Below are 16693 nucleotides of genomic sequence, written 5' to 3'. Positions count from 1 at the left end.
AGGTGAGGCTGGCCGGGGACTTCTGTGCTCTGCTTGAGTGGGACTGTCGTGGAATCCCTCCACCCCCACCTCCGGCACCTGCCATCACAGCACCACTCCCATGAAGAAGGCCACAGTGAGATCTGGCCTTGAGGATGCAGGCTGCAGGGAGGATGCTGCTCTGGTGGGTCAGGACTGGCTGCAGTCTCTGTGGCCTGCTGTCTTGCCTCCACAGCTTAGCATAACTTAGGCAGGGGCCAGAAAATGGTCCAGGTTGATGCCGGGTGGAGGCACACCTCATCTGGCGCCACTAAATGAAGGTGGCAGGATGCTGGGCAGGCCCATTCCAAACCAGAGTGGAGAGAACCCCATCAGAACTGGCCCCATCACCCTCTCATCTGCACGTTCTGTGCACTTCGTCCCACACCAAGCCCCTGGCCTTGGCCTAACTGCAGCACAGGCCCTAAGATCAAGGGAAAGCAGACACCGGGTCTGCCTGAGTGCTGGGTGCTGACTGCAACGCGCCAACGGAGGGTGGCCGGGCCCTGGCCACGGTGCTGAGAGCTGCCTACCAGACCTCTCTCTCCACAGCGCCATTTGCCCCAAACTTCCTCATCATCTCCCCAAACCTGAGCTCCAGGGACACCAGCAGCTACCAGGAAAAAGTAACAGCAACCAGGGAGAGAGATCCCCAGTGGCAGGTGTCTCCTCAAGAGGAGGCTTCCCTCCTAGGCATGTCTATCAAGGGCCAGAGACTCCATTTTTCATATTCAAGCCTCCATCAAAGGGCAGAAAGGATCCTGGCCCCCCACCTCCATACCTGTATCTATAGAAATGCCCATTCCTGCTGCAGCCACATGTGTGCCCTGTACCCCTCAGATTCATACAAATGCACCCCCCCACACACACTTGGCCCAAATACCCATCTAGCAGCCAACCTAAGGCAGGTGGCAGATAGCTTGCCCGTGCACACACGTGTGTATATAAGCACTCTTGTAGCCACTGGTGACCTCAGCTGCTTGGGGTCCAAGCTGGCCTTGGACCAAGTTCCTATTTCCTGTTAGTGGTTACACAACTCAGTGCAGGGTCCGTGATGACCCACGGAAGTGTGCTCCCCCTCTTTCAGGACACAGTGAATTAAGGGGTTAAATGGAAGGAGGGTGGGCAGTTCTGACTCTAGCCACCAGCCTCGTGCAGGCACCCAGTATCCTGTGACTAGATTTGCCCTGATCCAGGGGCTGGGAGCCTGAGACCGATGGAGCTCCCCAAGCTCCAGTAGAGACCTGACATTTGTCACATTTGTCTGGAACTAGCCCTCCTTTCCTGAACCCCTAAGGGGCCTTAATTAGAAGACAGTAACACCAGTCACAACCTAGGCTAGGTCCAGGGTGTCCTATCCCCACTGTTCCCTCCCTCCCTTGTTCCTCCCTCAGGCCCAAGCTTTGACTAAGCTGGTCTCCCTATTGTGTGGATCCTGAAGTCCAGCACTGAACCAGCTCAGATGAATCCAGCTTCCTGCACCCAGGGTCCCCGGGGACTCCACACCCCCTTTCATATTCATATGGTCCGCTGGGCTGTAGTGTCCTCTCTGGCTCCCACATCTGGTCTCCCTTTTCTCAGAAGCTGAGGCTCAGACATGCAGGGTGTGGGCTCTGGGGAGGCCCAGGCTGGGCAGAAACCCAGAAACACCCCTCCCCTGGGCACAACAGCACCCCTCCCCTGGGGTCTGCAGCGGATGGTATTGCTAATGGCAGCTCCTGCAGCTGAACCTTGCATGTCACCCCCCTCCCAGTGCCCACCTAGCCTAACCCTCTGACCTCTGTCCCTTAATTAAAAGCCAGACCCTCAAACTCTAGTCTGTCCCTCTCTACAGCTAAAGAATCCGCCTCCTCCAGGACATAGTGGGGTCAAAAAGGGGTTCCCTTTCAGCCCCAGCACTTGAATTTGTCCCCAGTCACAAGGACTCAGACCATGTATTTCTGAATGCATGCACTACTCCCATGATCTGACCCCACAGTCTCTCCCAGCTTCGGCTTCTTCCCTGCTTTTGCTGGGGGCCAGCCTGGATTCTCCCCCACCGCCTTCTCCCAGATAGCCCCTCACCACAGCCTCAACCTTCACTGCTGCCCTCATTCTTCCCAAGCTCACTGGAGCCTGGGCTGGAGGAGGCTGCAGAGACACCCTCAAACAGATCCGAGCGGCCTGTTCTCAGGCACGGGGTGCCGGGGGCGGGGAGGGGAGGCGATGGAGGGAGTAGGGGGTGGGGGTGGGGAGGAGCAGAGCAGAAAGGCTTTCCCAACAACTTCCCATTACAGAGGGGGAAAAAACGTACCATAAATCTTGTCTAGAGTGGGTGCTGTGTGTGGCGTTATTTCTTAAAATATTTTTTTTTTGGAAGCCACTTTCTGAGTTATTATTTTTTGTTAGGGAAGGGATAAGAAGAAAGAAGGGCGTCAGGGGCGGAGGTGAGGAAGGGGGCGGTCCGGAGACTCCCGGGAACCTCACTTCGGAAACATTCTTTCCTTTCTGGTAAACCTGTCTGCAGTCCCACAACTTCCATCGGGCCCTGCGCCCCTCCCCTTTCTACACACCCAAAGTCCTCACCTCTGGACGCTTCCCACTGCCCCACGACCCTTGACCTTGGCCTTGACGATTTACTGGGGTTGTTAGGTCAGGCCTCAGAGACTGAGCCCCGCCTCCCACCCGCAGTAAGAGCGCACCCCTCACCTCGCCCGGCAGCGACGGGAAGCCCCGAGCCGCCCGAGCCGCCCAAGGGGGCCGAGCAGGGATGCCCCAGCCCCCTCTCCCAGTCCAGACCAGCTCCCTGATGCTGCCCTAGCCGAGGCTACCGCCCTCGCGCCCTAGCCCCCGCTCCCCAGCCTCACTGAGACACAGCAGGCAGCGGCACTTACGGACCGGGAAGGGGGCCGGGGGCCCGCGAGGCAGCGGCGGGGGTGGGGCGGCTGCGGGGACAGCGGCTCCGCGGCCCCTGATGAGGCGCGGTCGCGGGCTCAGGCCCGGCTCCGGCCGCTCTCCAGGAGCCCCTGCCTCGGCGGGCGCACGGCCGAGAGCCGCGGGAGGCGGGCACGGCAGCGGTGGTGCGGGGGCTCCTGGCGGCGCGCGGCTTCTCCGGGCTCTGAGCGGCTCCCAGCGCCGCCTTCTCGGGCGGGCACGGCCCGCAGTGACGTCAGCGCGGCTCCCTCCGCCCCCCTCCCCTCACCCCAACCAGTGCGGAATGGAGGGGGCGGAGGCAAGCTGCGAGGGGCGCCCAGCCTCGCGCCCCGGCGCTTCCTTCCCCCCCCCCCCGCCCCGCGTGCCTCCCAGCTTTGCCCGGGGAGTCGCGGCGCCATTCAAGCCTTCCGTTCCCCCCACCACCACCCACGCGCGCTGCCAGGCTCGTCCAGAGCCACCAACAACCTGGGAGGTGGTGGCGAACGGCGTGTTGGAAGCCTCGCAGGCAGCTCTGAGCTCAGGGATCCAGGCTGCTTTGGGGAGAATGGAGAGCGGAGGAGATGGGGGCGCCTACTCTCTGGGCTGAAAGGGGGCCTATTTTTTGCTCTAAGCAAGTGTTAGTTAGGCTGAGGATATCCACGCCGGATTGACCGGTCCCGGGGACCCCATGTAGGCTCGGAAGGAATATTTTAGCTAGGGGAAAGGTGTCCCTTTCGGAGCCGAGGGTACCCTCCAGGCTTGGTCCTGCTTCTCCAAGACCCAGTGCTGCCTTCCCCCTCCCCCACCCGCCCTAGGCTGTGCACCTGCAAACTCTAAGCGCTGGGCCGACTGCGCCCCGGAGCCGCTGTCCAAATGCTGAACTCGGCCTCCTGAGAGGCTGGCTCCCGACGCCCGGCTCCCCACCACTCCGTGTTACCCGCAGGGGAGGGCAGGGGCTTGTGGGACTTACAGCGCGAAGCTCCGGGAAACTTTGGTGCTCCAGGATGGTATAGGAAAGCTCCAGGGGAGGAGGCGAGCGGTCAAGGGGATGCGGGAGCCGAGAGGGCAGGCAGAGCAGCGCGCCTTGTCTGTCGCCCTGCCACGCCAAACCACTGTCTTCCCCGCGCGTCCCGGCCGCTCGCCCCGGGTCCCCTCCGCCTACGTGTTTCTCCCGCCGCCACAGCAGGGGAGGTCCCTCCGGCTGAACTTGTCAGCGGGTCTCACCATCCATCACGAGCCAGCCAGACAGGCCAAGTTCACGAGCAACGCTGTTAACCCCTTGCACACCGAGCTCCTCCCACCGGAGGGAGCCGCCTCGCTGGGGCGCGCTCTCCCCGATTCCAGAGGCATCGCTTCCCAAAAGCGGTGGCCCCTACGGCTTTTTTCTTCTTCCCTACTTCCTTCTTTTCTGATCAACTTGAGGAAAGGGCTAGAAGAGGGAAAGAGGATTTGTCTCCCCCTCAATACACACACCCCACCTCAATGCATTGCCTGACCATTTTTCCTGTCATTTTACTTACACTCTTTTGGTCTCCATAATCTCTCCAGATTCTCCTCTTCTAAATTAGTTCGATGTCAGTGTAACTCACTGCTTTTCTAAATGTCTTCCCCTTCTCCCATTTTGTGACTGTGCTCATTGTGGAAAAATTGGAAAGTTGAGAAAAATATAAGAGATAATATTTGGCCTTAATTTCTACACCTAGAGGCCTGACTTGAAAAGAAAAAAAAAAAAGAATATTCTCGTTAGAAAAATCTAGATTGCTGCTTGTATGGGGTGGGGCGGGCAGAGGGGCAGGGGGTACCCAGCTTTTCTAAACTGGATGGGGAAGGAGAAACAAAAACAAATTCTGAGAAAGGGATCAGAAAGGGAAAACTGACCAGAGAGATAGATAATGACAGAGGGGCCTCGCAGAAACCCTGTGTTAGACCCAGAGAGACTGCGTGTACAGTCTCTGCTGGGGAACCAGGGCAGGGCCCACACTCCCTTCCCCTTCTCCACCTATTGACCCCTATTCTAGCCTCCAAAGCCCAGAGAAGCTTCTCCCAGGTTTCCTGGACAGTCCAGCTCCTGAGCCTGGCCCAGAATGGAAGTGGGGGGGGGGGAAATGGGAGGCTGGGGAACCCCAGTCATCTCTAGGAGAACTTTCTCAGCCTCTCCCTGTGGTCAGGCAGACTTGGGTCACTCTCCCCCCTCCCCCCATATCCTATTGAATTCCTGGCGTCTGGTAGCTGGCGGCAACTAGGGCGACCTACCAACTTTTCCCCTGGGCATTTTCTCACCCCCCCCACACCCCCCAGGGCTTTCTTTTCTTTTCCCTTCGCTCTCTTTGAAAGGAGGCACCCAGGCCCAGAACGTGTTCTGCAGTTTAACTACTTCCAAATTCTTTGTTCAGGTCACCCCGGGACTCCATTGTCCGCTATTGAGAGCGGGAGCGGGCGGGCGGGCGCGCCTCTGCCCGGCAGGGCCTGAATCCATTAGGCCGCTGCTCTGGCCCCTGCGGCCCATTGAGGCGCCCGCCAAACCGGGCGCCGGCAGCCCCCTCCCATCCTCCCCACTCCCGCCCTCAGCTGCCTTTTTTGGATGCCGCAGCAGAGACACAGAATGTTGCTGGTCCGAGAGACGGTTATCTGGGTCTCACCCTGGCTGGAGGGACTGGGCCACAAGTGCAGGCCTAGTATGATTTTGGCTGACTCTGTCCCAGCCTGCACACCCTCATTAGGGTCCTGTCCAAATCCTATTGTTTGCCCCTTGGCACTTGGACCTGCTGAGCCACTTTTGAGGAGGCAGTAGCCCTGACCTCAAGGATGGAGGTTGAGGGAACAGTCACACCTCCTTTCGACTTCTCCAGCCTCCCAGCTGCGCTCCTGCAGCCTGGATTTCCCCTTCCTCTTTCCTCAGGGCCCAGACCCCAGCTTCCAGTTGGTGCGAGCCTTCCCTGAGTTCGGGGAGTGAAAGGAGGCAGTCCAGTTTTAGGGGTAAAGCACAGCAGGGAGTGCCAGCCGCAAGTTGTCCTCAAGGGCCAGTTTCCCCAGCATGGCGACTCTTCCCCAGCTCACTGTAAAAAGGACAAAAGCATCCCAGGGTGCCAGGGCTGGTGCCAAGGCTGTCTGTCTATAACACCTCCCTCTCCCTCACCCGGTCCTGCCTCAGGGAGACAGCGACAGTGTGAGCGCCCCAGGGAACATAGCCCCTTGCTGCGCACCTGGGGATGGAGCTCCAACACTGTGCCCCGTGGTGTGCCTCTGCGAGTGTCCCCCAGGAGGTGTATGCCCTCTGAGCCCGTGAAAGGCCTAGAAGAGACTGGGCGTTCAGCTTGAACCTACTTAAGATCGAGGTTCAGAGGGGCCAGCCTGCACAGGAGTGCGCAGGAAAGGGTCGGTTGCTGCTAATGCATCTTTTCTTGGCACCTGAAGGTTCCTTCGCGCCGCCCTCATCCTCTCCCTCCTACTCCGGAATTATGAGGTCGCTGAGTCCAGGGCGAACATCGATGCCCAGCCCTAGAGGGCACTCAGGCCTGTGGTCAGGCCCGCCCTGTCCAGTTCGAGAATCCGCCATGCCTTTCCCGGAGCTAAGCTCCAGGGGCGAGCTGCGGAGGAGCTCAGGGGCGGGGGGGGGCGCCCCTCGCCGGAGAAAGGCCGCTGATGAGGGCACGGGGCGCAGGGGAAGAACGCTGGCCAGGGAGGGAGGGTGGCCACTGCTGCCTCGTTCCCGCTCCCGAGCCCCCATGACTCGGACCCCCAGGCCAGGACCGCAGAGAACTAGCGGTGGGGAGACTTCGTGGACCCGGCCGCGGCCTAGATGGGTAGCGGAGAAAGCCAGGCTAGCGTCCCCTGACGTCTCTCCTGTAGCTCGCTCAATGCCTCCCAGCCAACCGCTTCCCACCGGGTTCCTAGAACTGAAGCTGGGGAGGCTGAGGCCCGCGCACGCCCACGGCCTGGTCGGACTACGCTAAGGCAGGACACAGGAACCCCTGAGGGTCTGCCAGGCTTCCACCCCATGTCCTCCTCCTTCCGTCCTGCCCACCCGTCTCAGGTCCTCTCCTCCGCAGTCCTGACCTCGCCGCTCTCCGGCCCCAGAGCGCAGCTGTGCGCGCTGTCAAACAGCGCCCTCTGGCGGTAGTTCCCCGGAGATGCAGGCGCGCACGGCTCAGGCTGCCGAGACCGGGAGGAATGGACTCCCGCCCCGCCCCGGGGAGCTCTGTCCTGGCGCGTACCTGAAGGTTTGGGGTCTGGATAGAGGGGACAGGGATGCAGTAGCCTAAAGACGTCTGGGCAGCTCTTTACGCCCCGGCTCCCCTTTGCCTCTCAAACTCCACGCAGAGCACCTGCTACTGCGCGCAGGGCCCTCACACCCATTAGGAGGAACCAGGCACTCGTGGAAGTAGGGACAGCAGTGAGTGAGGCAGCCCAACGCCAGGCCTAGAGTCACCTCCTCTTCTACCTGAGACTGGGACTCTGCTATCCTCACCCCCTTCGGGAAGGTCCCATGGAGACTGAGGTGGATGGGGCAGGCTCTGGACCTCCCCCGGGGTTCTTGCAGCCGGACAAGCTGTGCACCCTGTCCCCCAGGGCAGTGACAGTCTACTTCCAACCTTACCATCCCCAGCTGTGGCTTTCCTTTCAGCTGGGGTCCCTCTCATTTTTTCAGGACCTCAGAAAATTAAGAAATAAAAGCCCCTTCTCATCACACCCTGAGGATCTCTGGTTCCAAGGGTGAGTGGGAGATGAGCAAGAGGAAATGACAGGACGTGCAGGCAGGGTCAGGGATTTGGGAGCCTTGAGATTTCCCCCAGGCTCTTGCCTCCAGCGGCAGGAGCATCCCTGCCAGCCTAGGTATGGTGATCTGCTCTCAATCTGGTCATAAGTTTTGATGGGTTCTTGACATTCATTCACTCAACAAATACATGCTGAGCTCCTTCCTTCTGAAGGCAAAACTCAGCGTAAGTAACTTGCTCAAAGTCACACACCCAGACACTGCTAGAGCCAGGTTTCAGCCTCTGGTGTGCGCCACCCTACCCCCATTTCTCCTCTTTCACCTGAATGATTTCAGAGGTATCCTAACTAGGGCTCCACCCCAGAACTCAATATGTCATCCACACCACTGGGCATAGAACCTTCTAACACGTCAGTCTGGGGGCACCCAGGGGGCTCAGTCGTTTAAGCCACCGAACCTCGGTTTCGGCTCAGGTCATGATCTCAGGGTCGGGAGATTGAGCCCCCAGTCGGGCTCTGCACTGGGTGTGGAGCCTGCCCAAGATTCTCTGCCCCTCTCTCTCCCTCCCCCTGCTCACACGTGCCCACTCTCGCTCTCTCTCTGTAAAATAAATAAATAAATAAAATCCTTAAAATGTCAGTCTGATGATGTCTCCTCTGTGTCTGAAATCCTTCAGTGGGGTTCCACTACTTTCAGGATAAAGGCCCAAGTTCCCCAGGGGCAAACAAGCTCCCCCCCACCACCACCCCGGGACCCGACCCATCTGTGAACCCAATACTCCTGCCATCCCGGGTGTCTTCCATTTCCCCAAGGCCCAGATTCTGGTACCACTCCCTCCCTGCCTTTGTGAGCACTGACAGACCCTCTACCTGTAATACTCCACTCTCTTGAGTGTATTTATGATTCTGGGCGAAAGTCATCCATGAAACCTCTGACCGAGACCTGTCTGCTATTATTCCCTCCTTCAGCTAAAGACCAGGTGGGCCCAGGTGGTCATGTTTGTACCTTCCGTATCCTCCCCTCCCCCTGAGCACTACTGACCACTGGCCCACCCGGGCTAATTTCTGGCCCAGTTCGAGCCCACCAGAGTCTGCCCTGAGCATCCAAGTGAGACCCGGGTGGAGAGGGTCTTCAGTGGGGCTGATGGAGGGGGTACTGTGGTCAGCCTAGGTGACAAAGGAGCAGAGAAGCTCCTCTGAGAATGGGGCAGATGGGTAGAGAGGCCGGCAGAAAAAAGGCCATGGGGCTCCCGAGAGTCCCTGAGACTTTCCAGATGCCTCCTGCCCCTTCACTGGCAGGAAAGTCTTGCAATAAGCCCCTTTCCATTGTCCTGCTTTGAGTAGGATTCTGTCCTGTGCCACCGCCAGCTCCCCGACCCAAACCCCCTCCTCCCAAGCGTGGCTCTCCTCCCCTGTGCGGCCTCCCGTCTCGGCAGGGGGCGGGGGCCCCACTCATGGAAGCGACCCTCCTGGGGAACTGGCCTAATAACGCAGGCGGTTCTGTTGAGCCGGCAGCAGGGGCGCCACCGTGTGGCAATTATAACAAGCGCAGTTTACTGTCACTCGGCCGCCAGCTCGAAATGTGTTTATTTTATTATTTTTTTTTAAAGGTTTTTTATTTATTTATCTGAGAGAGAGAAATGGGAGACAGAGAGCATGAGAGGGGGAGGATGAGAGGGAGAAGCAGACTCCCCGCCGAGCAGGGAGCCCGATGCGGGACTCAAGCAGACTCCCCGCCGAGCAGGGAGCCCGATGCGGGACTCGATCCCGGGGCTCCAGGATCATGACCTGAGCCGAAGGCAGCCGCCCAACCGACTGAGCCACCCAGGCGCCCCTCGAAATGTGTTTATTGATTGACGTTAAAATGTCTTAGGATTTATGTTTTCCACATTTACTCACAGAGTGAGAATTTGCTAGCAGTTAACGCTCACTAGGTGGGTATATTGTACTAAACACCATTCATTCTAAGCACTTTGTTTTTGTTTTTTTAAGATTTTATTTATTTATTTGACAGAGAGAGAGCACAAGCAGGGGAAGCAGCAGGCAGAGGAAGAGGGAGAAGCAGGCTTCCCGCTGAGCAGGGAGCCTGATGCGGGACTCGATCCCAGGACCCTGGGATCATGACCTGAGCTGAAGGCAGACGATTAACGACTGAGTGACCCAGGCACCCTCTAAGCACTTTGTTATTAATCTTCACAACTGCCTTATGCCACAGATGCTCTTACCCTCATTCAACAGATGGGGAAACTGAGGCACAGAGAGGTTAAGTAATTTGCCCCAAGTCACGGCTAGTGGCTAAACCAGGGTGAGAACCCAGAGCCCAAGTTCTTTACCACTATGTTACACTGCCTCTTATTTTTCCTTAAAGATTTTATTTTAGGGCGCCTGGGTGGCTCAGTTGGTTAAGCGACTGCCTTCGGCTCAGGTCATGATCCTGGAGTCCCGGGATCAAGTCCCACATCGGGCTCCCTGCTCAGCAGGGAGTGTGCTTCTCCCTCTGACCCTCCCCCCTCTCATGTGCTTGCTCTCTCTCATTCTCTCTCTCTCAAATAAATAAAATCTTTAAAAAAAATTTATTTCATTTTATTTTTTAAAGATTTTATTTATTTGTTTGACAGAGAGAGATACAGCGAGAGAGGGAACACAAGCAGGGGGAGTGGGAGAGGGAGAAGCAGGCTTCCCGTGGAGCAGGGAGCCCGATGCAGGGCTCGATCCCAGGACCCTGGGATCATGACCTGAGCTGAAGGCAGACGCTTAACGACTGAGCCACCCAGGCGCCCCAAAGATTTTATTTTTAAGTCATCTCTACACCCAACATGGGGCTTGAACTCACAACCCCGAGTCTGAATGTTCCACCGGGTGCCCCCACTGCCTCTTAGTGATAGTTTTCTATTGTCCCATTTCCCATTCAAATAATCCAAATGTCCATAAAACCAACCAGCCAGTACTTACCAGACTCATAGTTAGTCGCTCTCAACTTGTCTCCTTCCCTCAGGTGACTGCAAGCCGAGAGAGGGAAGGAATCCACATTACTCATCTCCATGTTCTCAGCTCCTAACACAGAAGACACAGTCAACATTTGATGCACCCTTCTAGAGATAAGAAGCTGCGGACATACCGTCCAAGTTTCTGTTTATTTTCATTACTCCCATGGCAAATTCTGGCACCTCTCTTCCGGAGACTACAACAAAATCTTTGAATTATTGCACATAAACATCCCACACAGTGTACCCTGGGGCAGGTTTTGGAGAAAAAAAAAAATGGGATTCCTTGCAGACCACAAGCTTATCACAAGCCAACAATTGGATGGCAAGGATGTGAACCAAGCTCATAAAATACCACACGGTACTGCACAAACTGGAAAGCTAAAACTCCCTCATCCAGACTCCCTTGGAGCTAGTATTCTGGATAAGAATTAGAATGCACTAATTAGAAGCAACTTGGAGGGGGGAAGTGAGGCAGGGACCATCTTCTAGTTGCCTTTGAGCAATGTTGTGAAGATGTGGGGCTTTTTCCCCCAAGATGTTCCAGTGCTCAGTCTTCAGCTGCCTGAGCATCTATAGGCATGTTCACAGTTGATGGTGGTGACTTTCTGATTCCTGGATCACAACCACAGCAGTGTGTTCTTGAAGCCAACAGTTCCATGGACCACCTCTCTCTCTTTTTTTTTTAAGATTTTATTTATGGTATGCCTGGGTGGCTCAGTCAGTTAAGCCTCTGGCTTTGGCTCAGGTCATGATCCTGGGGTTCTGGGATCGAATCCCGCATGGGGCTCCTTGCTCAGCGGGGAACCTGCTTCTTCCTCTGCCTACCACTCACCCTGCTTGTGTTCTCGTTCTCTCTCTCTTTCTCTCTCTGACAAATAAATAATTATTATTTTTTTTAAAAAGATTTTATTTATTTATTTAATTGACAGAGAGAGAGAGACAGCATGAGGGGGAACACAAGTAGGGGGAGTGGGCGAGGGAGAAGCAGGCTTCCAGCTGAGCAGGGAGCCCGATGCGGAGCTCGATCCCAGGATCCTGGGATCATGACCTGAGCCGAAGGCAGTCGCTTAACCAACTGAGCCACCCAGGCGCCCCAAATAATTATTTTTTTTTTAAAAAAAAAGAACCCTGGAGTGCAAAAGGTTAATGTTTTAAAAAAAAATAAAGATTTTATTTACTTATTAGAGAGAGAGCACAGAAGGATGCTTAATCAACGGAGCCCCCCAGGTACCCCTAGTCAGCTAGTTTTGTAGCATCCTGAGAGTCATTCATGCAGCTCCGATCCACACCTGCTTCTCCAATCCTTCCCACAGTTTTGTAATTGCCGGATTCCCTGAATTAAATTTTGTTAAATTCCTTTCTGTTTAAACTATCAGAATAGTATCTATTTCCTATGCAGGAGCCTGACTGGTATACTTTTTGCTCCTTCCTTTGTTAATTTCACAAGTATTTCTTGAAAATATGGCTCGGAGCAGGCAGCACACTGGGTGCTCATGCCAGTGAAATGGTAGGGAAAGAGCTCCCGCCCTCCCAGAGCCTCAGCCTCCTGCTAGTCTCCCAAACTGTGTACCATACTGAGGCATTGCGTTCAGGTGAGTCCTGGGGCGGACACCGTGGGTTCTCCACCCGGCTTCCCTCCCATCCTTCCTACTCGATCCATCCTTCCAACTCCCAGCACCTGCAATCTCCTTAGGAGAATTGGAGCTTTGTCAGCTACCTGAGCAGCCCATCACCAGTGATGAGCTGAGCAGGAGTGTGAAAGCCCACTTTCCTTAAGGACAACCTCTGAGGTATGACTTTACTCTAGGGTCCTCTATGGGAATAGGCTGAGACTGAGATCTTGCTGGAAATCCCATTTTTGCTTGGCTTCTGCCTCTTCCCTGACCTGCTTCCCCTTACCCCCTTCCCAGTTCTCCTGGAGCACTTCATTAGCATGGAGAGCCTTGCCCTGGGGTCGGCTTTGGCAGAAGCTGACCAAAGACAGCACCATCATTTAGAGGGGCATTGACTGACAGAATAAACTGGCCAGTGGGGACTTCAGTCATCAGGCTGTGTGAATACACGAGGCCTGGAAAGAGACAACCAAGGAGATGCTCGTCCATTGTTCTGGAACATCTGAAGGGCAGGCTTGTGAAAGGGCAGGTGGAAGAGCAGGAGGTGCCTCCAGAAGCCAGAACCGCCCTGTGGTGGTGAATTTTATGTGTCTACTTGGCTAGGCCATCACGACCAATGACTTAGTCAAACATCAGTCTAGGGGCGCCTGGGTGGCTCAGTCGTTAAGCGTCTGCCTTTGGCTCAGGTCATGATCCCAGGTTCCTGGGATCCAGCCCCGCATCGGGCTCCCTGCTCTGCAGGAAGCCTGCTTCTCCCTCCCCCACTCCCCCTGCTTGTGTTCCCTCTCTCACTGTGTTTCTCTCTGTCAAATAAATAAGTTAAAAAAAAAAAAAAGTTCAAACATAAGTCTAGTTGTTGCTGTGAAGGTATTTTTAAAGATGCGATTAACATTTAAATTGGTGGACTTGGGGGAAAGCAGGTGATCCTCCATGATTTGGGTGGGCTTCGTCCAACCAGTTGAAGGCCTAAGGCCTCTTAAGAGAAAGAGACTGATGTTCCCTGAAGAGGAAGAATTCTACCTCTGGATTGCCTCTGGGCTCAAGGCTGCAGCATGGACTCTGCCCTGGGTCTCCAGCCTGACAATCCGCCCTGCAGATTTTAGACCTGTCAGCCCCCATGTCTCTATCTCTAGATCTCTAGAGCTAACATTCTCTCTCTCTCTCTGGCTTTGACTTTGGCCCTCTCTCTCTCTCTGTACAGCAACCCCCCCAACACATGCGTGTGCACACACGCACGTAACATGGGGGTTAGGGACAATGACCTCTGTGCTGTCAAAAAAACACATATAACTTTTTTTTTTTATAAAAGATTTTATTTATTTGACAGAGAGAGACACAGCGAGAGAGGGAACACAAGCAGGGGGAGTGGGAGAGGGAGAAGCAGACTCCCCGCCGAGCAGGGAGTCCGATGCGGGACTCGATCCCAGGACCCCAGGATCACGACCTGAGCCGAAGGCAGACGCTTAACGACTGAGCCACCCAGGTGCCCCCAAAAAACACATATAACTTTTAACTCTCTGGGGCGCCTGGGTGGATCGAGCCCTGCATCAGGCTCCCTGCTCCTCCCAGAGCCTGCTTCTCCCTCTCCCTTTGCCTGCCGCTCCCCCTGCTTGTGCTCTCTCACTCACTCACTCACTCTGTCAAATAAATAAATAAATAAATAAAATCTTAAAAAAAAAGACAAAAAAACTTTTGACTCTTCAAAATCTTAACTACTAAGAGCCTGCTGTTGCTTGAAGCCTTACCAATAACATAAAGAGAAGAAAAACGAAAACATTATCAAGACAATCATAAGGAGGAAAAAATACATTTATACTACTGGACTGTGTTTATCAGGAAAAAAAAAAAGCCACATGTAAGTGAACCCATGCAGTCCAAACCCATGTTGTTCAAGGGTCCATGGTACTATATGGCAGCATGGCAGGGTCCGGGAGGGCGCCAGACAAACCAGGGCAGTGCAGGACCTGGGTGGTGGAGGGGGTGGGGGGAGAACCAGAACCCCAAGGACATGCAGGTCAATGGCAGGAACCAATCCCAAAGATCCACTAAGGACGGGCCTGCCACCCCACATCCCAGCTGGGCAGCTCAGCAGAGGCCACAGGGCAGTGGACAGTAGGGCCAACTCCAGAGCCTTTCCTGCTGTCATCAGGGAGGTGTGCCCTGATCTGTCGCCCACCTGCCAGCAAGGAGGCTGGGGCTCCCCAACCGCACCACTGAGGACCTTGAGCCTGAGACCAATATTCTCACGATCCTGACTCACATCTCCACCCACCATTTATTTGCTGTGCGACTTTTGTTCTGAGATCTTTTATGTACTTGAATCTTCAGATCTGTAAAATGGGGCTGGTCATGGAGCCCCCTCCTCATGGGGGTTATTGAAAGGATCAAATGGGATCATTGCTAGAAAGTGTTGAGAATAAGGCCCAAATGCCAGTGACCAGTCCACCTCAGCCACTGGCTTTTACCACAGCAGTGGCCCCCTCTCCTCTGTGGTGTGGTCTGAGAGGCTCCATTGTGTAAATAACAGGTTTTCAATAACTTGATCTGCCCAAACAGGAAATGGGCTGCCTGCTGAGGTGGTGAGCCTCCCTTTACTGGAGGTGTGCAAGCAGAGTCGAGAGAATGGGTGAACCAGACAAGGATGCTTTCAGGCCACAGTTCATCTGGGGCTCCAGGAACCATGTCAAAACCCCGTGTGCTGTGCACCAGGCTGCACACCTTCCCCTCCCGATTCTAGCCTTTAATGGGTTGTTGGTCTCCATCTCCTTGCCTTTGGGACTGAATTTTCTGTCTCTGCCAAGCCCTTATGGCTTGGCTGCCTCCCCATACCTTCCGGTGGTTGAAGTCACCCTTCCAGCTAAGGCCACCAGAGGCTACCTCCCTGAGGCCTGAAACAAGGAGTCTTCAGGTCCCTGCTCTGGCTTCAGAAGGAGCTTGGCAGGCGCTCTGTCTCCCTCTCTGCGGACTCCGGTCTTGGTGACTGCAGCGTGCACTGATGGTCCAGCTTTGACAGATGTGGAGTGGCCATGTTTAGCTGAGACAGACACGGCCGCCATGGACAGCTGTAGGCTGGGGTACTATATAACTTCAGGGGTGCCATTCCTATGGGCCCTGGTCCTTCCTCCCAGGGGTGCATATTGCAGAGGGAAGGGAAGTGGGGGGAGGTGCACATCAGAACACGTAGGCGAGGAAGAATGCCATTAAAAAAAAATGGACGCCTCAGTCGGTTGAGTGTCCAACTCTTGATCTGGGCTCAGGCCACGATCTCATAGTCATGAGTTCAAGCCCCACGCTGGGCTCTGCCCTGGGTGTGGAGCCTACTAAAAAAATAAAATAAAAATAAAAACATTTAATATTGGTATAAATTAATATTACACTGTACATGAACTAACTGGAATTTTTAGGGGGAAGATTTTATTTATTTATTTATTTGACAGAGAGAAAGAACACAAGCAGGGAGAGCGGGAGAGGGAGAGGGAGAAGCAGGCTCCCAGCTGAGCAGGGAGCCCGACATGGGGCTCGATCCCAGGGCCCTGGGATCATGACCTGAGCTGAAGGCAGACACTTAACCAACTGAGCCACCCAGGTGCCCCAAAATAACTGGAATTTAAAGAAAAACTAAAAATATGTATATTGGTATATAATTGGCATTTTGGAAAAATGAACCTTGCATTGTTCATGCAATCTAACTATAGAAAGTAGAGGTGGATGAAATCTTTTCTTCTAATGGGGACTATGGAGAAGATCTTGATTCTCAACCGTGTGCACGGCTGTCCTGAGAAAGCAGGATATGTTTGTGTCTGTTCAAGTGATCAGGAGCCCTTGGGTGGCTCAGTTGGTGGAGGTGCGACTCTTGGTTTTGGCTCAGGTCATGATCTCATGGGTCATGAGATGAAGCCGGGAGTCAGGCTCCTGCTCAGCAAGGAAATCTGCTTGGGATTCTTTTCCTCTTCCTCTCTCTCCCCCTCTGTCCCTACCCCCCCTCACTCATCATCAGGAGGCACATGTCAGGGTTGTTAAGTTTGAGCCCCACATTGGGTGTAGAGATTACTTTAAAATAAAATCTTTAAGGGGCGCCTGGGTGGCTCAGTCATTAAGCGTCTGCCTTCAGCTCAGGTCGTGATCCCAGGGTCGTGGGATCGAGCCCCGCATGGGGCTCCCTGCTTGGCGGGAAGCCTGCTTCTCCCTCTCCCACTCCCCCTACTTGTGTTCCCTCTCTTGCTGTCTCTCTCTCTGTCAAATAAATAAAATCTTAAAAAAAAAAAGTGATCAAAGAAAAAAATTGAGAAACCTGGTGGTCCCAAAGAGTGGGTGAGCTACCTCTGAGGGCCCAGCAGGGGGCGAATGCACGGGGGAGGGCACCGGACCGGGTGAGGAATGAACGGGGTAAAAAGGCGGGGGGCCCAGCCATTCAGTGCCAGTTAGGCTCCCCCATAACCTCCAGCAGTTTTCTCTAGTCACGCAAAGATT

This window comes from Leptonychotes weddellii, chromosome 9 (assembly GCF_054177405.1).
Source record: "Leptonychotes weddellii isolate Sample4059 chromosome 9, ASM5417740v2, whole genome shotgun sequence".
In the NCBI taxonomy this organism is placed as follows: Eukaryota; Metazoa; Chordata; class Mammalia; order Carnivora; family Phocidae; genus Leptonychotes; species Leptonychotes weddellii.
Note: the sequence above shows the minus strand (reverse complement) of the source record.